Genomic DNA, 7513 nt, shown 5'->3' with positions numbered 1-7513 from the left:
GAGTGGGTGTGTATGTGTGTTTGTGTGTGCACCTGTGTATCACAGTTTTTTTAATCCTCTCATCGGTTGGTAGGCACTTAAGTTGATTCCATATTTGTGCAATCATAAATTGTGCTATGATGAACATATGAGTGCAAGTGTCTTTTTATGTGATTTCCTTTCCTTTGGGTAGATCCCAAATGCAATAGATCAAATGTATTGAAGATGTACTTTGAGTTCCTTGAGGAATTTCCACAAGGAAATAGCTCATGTTCACAAGGTGATATCTCATTGTGGTTATAATATGCACTCCCCCAACTATTTGAACATTGTTTTCATATTTTTGCTGATCGTTTGTTTCTCTTTTGAAAACTATCATTCATGCCTTTTCCCAACTTTTTAACAAGGGTAGCTTTTGTCTTCAGGGAACACAAAGCTTCTTGTTGTCACATATTGAAGGGAAAGGAATGTGCCCCAAGCTCTGTGAAATCTTGAGTGTGGTAGGCGCTCTGTTAGCGGAGGGGCTGCTGCTTTCAAGAACATTGGCTTAATCTCCCCTGTGGAAACCTCACAAGTCCCCCAAAGAAACAACCATGGGTGATCTGGCAACAGGGGGCAGAGGAGGAGGTGAAAGTCCTAAATCTAGTTTCCTTTGTTCTAAGAGTCTAAGGTGGCCCCTTATTTTAAATATGTGTGGATGGATGGAGGGGTGGATGGATGAATGGTAGGACCAGCAGGAAGATAAATAGAATGATACTATACCAAAGAAAAATAAAAGGAGTAGGAGGGAAAGAAGGAAAAAGGGAAGGAAGAAAGGAAGGCAGGGAAGAAAGGCGGGTGGAAGGAGGCAGGCAGCTATAATCTTTTCTAGCGTAAGAACACTAGGACTTCCCTCTTATTCTGTCTCTGAAAATAGAATGCAAACAAGGTATGAAATCACCAAGAATCAGTGTAAAAGATACCCCGTTTTTCATATTACCAAATTAGGCTCATTGGTTTCAGTAATTAATTTATTTTCATATCTTGATTCTTGAGGACAGGCCCAATATTTTTTTCCTAAAACCAGTGGCTGAGCTTCTGCTGAGTTTAGTCTATGGTCAGTCCTTGGTCTCTGACTGTTCTCAGGGAAGTTCTGTCCAGATCCTGTGTCTCTGTAAACACCTCTCTTCTCGGGTGACCAGTTTTTACCACATTTTCACCCACCCTAAACATCATCCTTACACTGTCCCTACCTCTTTTTTCAGGTTGTTTGAAGAGCTTCTGCATTGTTTTTCAGAATGGCTACATGAGAATTCCATTTTCTCTAGATCCTCACCAGCATCTGTTACTTTTTTTAATAATAGTTATTTTAACTGGGTGAGATAACAATAATAATAATTCTTTGTGGTTCTGATATGCACTTTTTGGATCATTTTTTATATACCTTTGGCCATTTTTATGCCTTCTTTTGGGAAATGTCTAGTCAGATTTTTATATACTTTTTTTTTGCTATTGAGTTTTTTAGGATTTTTGTGTCTTCTGACTATTAATTTCTTTTTACATGCATAGTTTGTAGTTATTTTCCTCCATTCCATAGGTTGTCTCTTTATTGTTTCTTTAGCTGTGCAGAAGACTTTTACCCTGATATAATCCCATTTTGAGGTCTTAATAAAAAAAAAATATCTTTACAAAGTGTTTATCTAATGTTTTCATCTAATGGCTTCATAGTGATAGGTTTCAAATCTATCTTGAGAGGTAATGGTCTAGTTTCATTCTTTGCATATGAATATCCAGTTTCCAGCTCCTGCTCCACCCATGCCATCCTTCCGCTGTCTGAATCTCCACGCACTCTGCACATTCCTTCCAGATACTGTGTGCTGCCTACAGAAGAGAGCACTACTTTTATAGAAAACACAAAACTGTTTTAACTAATTATTTTTTAGAAATGTTATAGAAATGAATATTTGGCTTTAAAAATTCAGCATTATGTAGGTTTTACTATGTGCTTGACAACGTGTCATTAGAATCAGCTATTCAGTTTATTTATTTATTTAATTTACAAATAGCTACATCCTAATAGTGTATTTTCAAAATATTGAAATAGTGTAACACATTCCAAACAACCACTTTTGTCCACAACTTCTTTTTTTTTTTTTTTTTTTTTTTTTTTCAGTTTTTGGCCGGGGCTGGGCTTGAACCTGCCACTTCTGGCATATGGGGCCAGCACCCTACTCCATTGAGCCATAGGCGCCACCCACACAACTTCTATTTTTAATTATGATTAACACTACAACTGTGTGCAGTGTGGCAGATTATCACTGTAATTTATTAAATTATTAAAAATTATGCCATCTTGGGTGGTGCCTGTGGCTCAAGGAGTAGGGTGCTGGTCCCATATGCCAGCAGTGGCAGGTTCAAACCTAGCCCCAGCCAAAAAAAAACAAAAAAAAAAAACAAAAAAAAAAATTATGCCATCTTAATAAATTGTTAATTTTACCCTCTTTATTTAGCTTGTAATCTCTAAAACCAGTAAATCTATAGTTAAATACTTGAAATTAAGCAAATTGGACAATATACCTGATTGAAATGCCAGAGCCTTTTACATACTATTGTATCGATTTTTGAAACTATCCTTTTAGCATTTAGTCATGAAATTTCTTTGCTTATGTTAATCAATACTTTCCCTCTAAAAGATTACATTTTTTGTGAGAGGGAAGGGAAGGTAAATTCTATGATATGTGAAAACAATCCAAACAAAAGATTTCCTGTAAATAGTGCTTAGATTAGGTTTATAATATTTATACCAAATGTTTACAATAAAATAATATTTCAGTAGTCAGATATAGAATTAAAAATATATCTGTATTTTATACTCCCTTCATTTCTGAATACTTTGTTCTAGTTTGAGAAAATCTTATATTCATCCAAATGAGTGTAACATTTTAATAATGCCCATTAGCATTCATACATTTTATACAAATGTTGTACCAGTGCTTTATTATTGGTAAAGTCGTGTGAATTGCAGCTACAGAGAAGTGTATACACACATGGAAGCTGTTTCCACAAATAAATATCTATCCCTTTATTATATACACAATGAGTTTGTTAAAAGCTATTTTCCAAGTTATCTGAACATGATATGGAAATGGAATATACATCTTTAAGGACACAAATTACAAACATTCCTGTATCTAAAATAATTGAAATTAATCTAACACTTACTTTAATATATTACAAACATTTAATTATCACTATCTAAATTACATCCCCCAAAACCTTACTTTTTAACATGTTTGTTCAATTTAGACATCTAATTCTACAATCATACCTGAAATAGCTAGTTAATTATTGAAAAGAAATGATTGTGAAGCAAGATAAAGAGTTTAATTGACATAACCATTGTTTAAGTGAGTTTCAGCCAAAACAGATGAACCACTGTGGAAATACACAATGTCCCAGACTATTTACTGTTTACATGGACACTGTCCTCGTTAAAGGCAGCCAGCAGCTCTGTGGGGCCTGACTGCGCAGTGACTCAGGCACGGCCTCCGGGGCTCTTCCAAAGATGCTCTCCATTCAGGAGCTACTTGACTTTTTGAGATGACATAATCACTTGCATCAATTATTCTGATAGTCACAAAAGACTTTACCAAAAAGATTGCACTTGTTAAGTGAACTAAATGATGAAGTGAATTAAAGAAGTACTAAATGCATTTTAACAACAACAACAAAAACTAAAAATGAGTGATTAAAAAACAAAATGATAATAGAAAATGATCTACAAAGAACATATATATTTTAATAGTATAGTGTACTACTGAAAAGAATAATTTTATAAGAGTATTTGAGGTATGCATTCTGTGTACATTGTTAAGTATTGTATAATATAAATATACGTTTTGTGCCCACGTACAATGTAAAGTGATATTAAAATACATTGGAAAAAATATGAATATTCTGGAGACATAAAAACATGAAGTTCAAGTTTGAAGATAATACATACAGTGGGCTATAGTACAAGTAATTTATTACATTCGAGTGTTTTTAGTTAATAGTAAAAATACTTAAGCAAAAATTGAATAATGTAATCAATTGTATTCATATTTGGCCCATCAGAAACCAAATCACTGGATTTTCAGTTATTTTATTTAGAGGTTTTATGCTCACTCTGCAATTTTTATACAATTATCCCATTACTTTAATCTACATTACAGTGTTATACATTTAAACAATGTATATTATTATCTGAAAGAAAATAATTTTAAATGAATAATCAGCTTCAGCTCAATCACAAATTTGCTACATTCTTCTACATTTACAAGATATATTTGCTTAAAATTAATAGGAAAACCTTAAAACATCCCTCTGAATCTCTAAGGTTCATTGAAAATTTTAACTTCTCTATTTTAACTGAAATAGTTCTCATGTAGTAATATTCAGTCAAAAAAATGAAAACAAAGAACTTAAATTGTCTATAATCATAATATAAAAGACTATTAAAATATACGACCTCTCTTTTAATGCCTTTATATATTGGACAGTTGACTATTTCTGCCCTTTCAATGTTGTATGTACCCACACATTCCATTTATGAACATTTATATTTGATTTCATAAATGACATTTACTTAAAAAAGCACAGACTTCTTTTGAGAAATTTCTACAGTGCTTACAAACATTTAACTGATGGGCAAAGAGTAATGTTCTCCAAACCAGATGGTCCTCCTACTTCTCATTTCTAAATCTTCATAGTGGGATGCATTTTTCCCATTCTTTGTCACCACTCAATACACCCACAGTCCGTTTAAACAGAACTGTAATTTAACATTTAATCTTTATAAACACAGAATTATTATGTTGCCTCAGTGTTCTCTGATTTGCAAAACTGTTGATATTTAAATTTATAAGTAGGCAGTCATTTACTTTTTAATAAAAATAATCTCATTTGTCCGAGGAAACATTACAGTTCATAAAAATTTGATCTCACATATTATTAGTGTTTATGTATCTTGGTTGAAAATGAAATAAAATAAAATATATCAAAATATCATAAATATATATGTTATGCTTCTGAAATCAGATGAAATATAAAAAAAGTTAAACTAAAAATAAATATAAATATAAATATTCAGTTACGTGAATCATTTAAATGAAAGATTCTTCTTAGTAAAGTATCACAAGAATGGAAAACTAAGTATCTAGTGTACCCAATACTGACATGAAGCCAGTAAGTGATTTGATACACACCTACATAAGAAAAAAACTCAATGCAATACAAGTTGGGGGGAGGGGGAAGGTTGAGAGATAGGGAAGGAGGGAGGGGGTTTGGTGTACTCCCGCGTAATGGGCACAATGTAAGGGTGTAAGGCACATCTTGTGGGTGTGGGACACAACTACAAGAGGGACTCTACCAAACAAGTACAAACATTGTAACCTAGTTGTTTGTGTCCTCACATTAATCTAAAATAAAATGAAATTTAAGAAATGAAGAAGAAAACTTTATAGCTACTCTATCCTTCAAATTTAATGTCTGTTCGGAGATATTTGATTATTGCTCTTTATTTTATTTTTAATAGACACAATAATTGTGCATATTTAAGGGGTGTAGTGTGAAGTTTTGATACATGTATACATTGTATAATGCTCAAATCAGGGTTTTTAGTATATCCATCCCCTCAAACATTTATTACGTCTTTATGGTAAGAACATCTATAATTCTCTCTTCTATTTATCTTATGCATTGTAACTATCGTCACTCTATTGCACAACAGAACAACAGAACTTACATGTTTGCCATTCCTCTGTCGGGGAAGTCCCTCCCGGCTGTTTGCTGATCCTTATGAGTGGGAAGGGTAAGATGCAGGGTCTTTCTTCCATTTTTTATGCAGCCTTCCTGAGTCTTTGTGCTCCACTGGGCCTCTGCTATTCCCCAAATGGACTCCACCACTCTCCACTACTTTAGTGGAAACGTGGCTGTTGATTTGCTGTTTTGGTCATTTTGTGTGTGTAGGGGCTACACAGTTTGGCACCTTCAGCTATCTTGCTAATGCTATTCTTGATTATTGCTTTTTTGCACTGGATAATTTCTAATGTTTAACTATAGAAAAAATACTAAACTTTATAATTTATTCATTTAAAGTGTATGAAACAATTTTGAATAAATGAAATGTAATTGCAGCATATTTTTGAAGGGACATTTAGATTGTCCTCTACTTTTTATTATTATGATATATTTAATAGCAAAACATAAATTAAGCATTTTAGCATTTGAATAGAAATTACTTTTTTTTTTTTTCCTAACGAATGATCTAAATGTAGAAACTCTTTAGGGTGGGAGTATTTTTTTACTCCATGACTAAACCCTAATGGTACCAAACGCAAGCAGCATTACAGCTATGGAATTAGTACAGTAATGTCAACACCTCCACGTTAGAGGGAGTGCCTCTGTGAGCTTCCTGTAGTGACTCTACCAACTCTTAAATCACAAGTCTCTAAGAGTCTTTAATTTGCTTTATCTTTTCTTTGTCTTATGTTCCTTTCTAAAATTTTACACATTTGTAATAAAAATAGACTATCAACTCTGAAAGTACAAGTTGAAGAAGAATTTTTTGTAAAATTCTGAACAAAGGAAATAGAAATTTATTTTTTATAGTCATTACATTCCTGGAGAACTCAATATGTTAAACACATACAAAAAATGGTAGGCTATGTATATTTTTTAATTTTAAAATAACTCTTCTTTATTTTTAACACAATTTTTAGAAATTATAACGGTTACATTCAGATGAGTAAGACTTAGGCTAAAATTAATTCTATCACCCCATTTAGCATTCTGTAGGCTTGTCTATCATTCTCACAGTCAACTGTTTACACCAGTGGGATCCAACCCATACCCACTAGTTGCGTGTGGCCCAGGATAGCTTTGAATGCAGCCCAGCACAAAACAGTAAACTTACTTAAAACATTATGAGATTTTTTTGTGTGTGTGAAACTCAATTGTATAGTTCTCAAACATGAACTTTGTAGATGACAACATCATGTCCCAATGTTATGTAAAACATATGTACCTATGCTCTCACTATTTGTATGCATTTCCAGCTTCAGTTAAAAATACAGAACGCTTCTCGAATTTGCGTGTCATCCTTGCGCAGGGGCCATGCTAATCTCCATATTGTTCCAATTTTAGTACATGTGCTGCTGAAGCAAGCACCATGGTGGGCTATATTTAAATCAGAATTATGTTTGATAGCCATATACTTATAAACAGATTTTTTTTAATCTATTGGAATTCCATAGAAACATCTGAAAATTGTGGCCAGTGAAGGATCATGTTCAATGAGGATGACTTTCCTGAACGTTGCAGAACTTATTTGACGGGTCTTTGCCCAGCAGGTACAAGCTGCATTTGTCCATCAGCCATAAGGACCGATAACTGAATGTTCAAACATGGTTAAATGTGGTGTTGCTCCTATTTTGTTTTACTATGTGGAAAGAAAAGCTGCTTTTTCTCTACAACAGAAAGAAATCAAGTAATCATTAAAATTTGGTGGGAAGAC

At 33.3% G+C, this 7513-nt stretch overlaps 1 non-coding gene across 1 annotated transcript; it reads right to left on the bottom strand.

Annotated features, from left to right (window-relative positions):
* Positions 1 to 7063: 7063 nt before the first annotated feature.
* On the bottom strand, positions 7064 to 7167 carry LOC128572156 (U6 spliceosomal RNA). Its single transcript, XR_008376068.1, has one exon. It is a non-coding gene; the product is annotated as a U6 spliceosomal RNA (small nuclear RNA).
* Between the last annotated feature and the right edge of the window lie 346 nt (positions 7168 to 7513).

The sequence above is a fragment of the Nycticebus coucang genome, chromosome 19, assembly GCF_027406575.1.
Source record: "Nycticebus coucang isolate mNycCou1 chromosome 19, mNycCou1.pri, whole genome shotgun sequence".
In the NCBI taxonomy this organism is placed as follows: domain Eukaryota; kingdom Metazoa; phylum Chordata; class Mammalia; order Primates; family Lorisidae; genus Nycticebus; species Nycticebus coucang.
The sequence above is the reverse complement of the archived record's forward strand: the minus strand, read 5'-3'. Positions and strand labels throughout refer to the sequence as shown.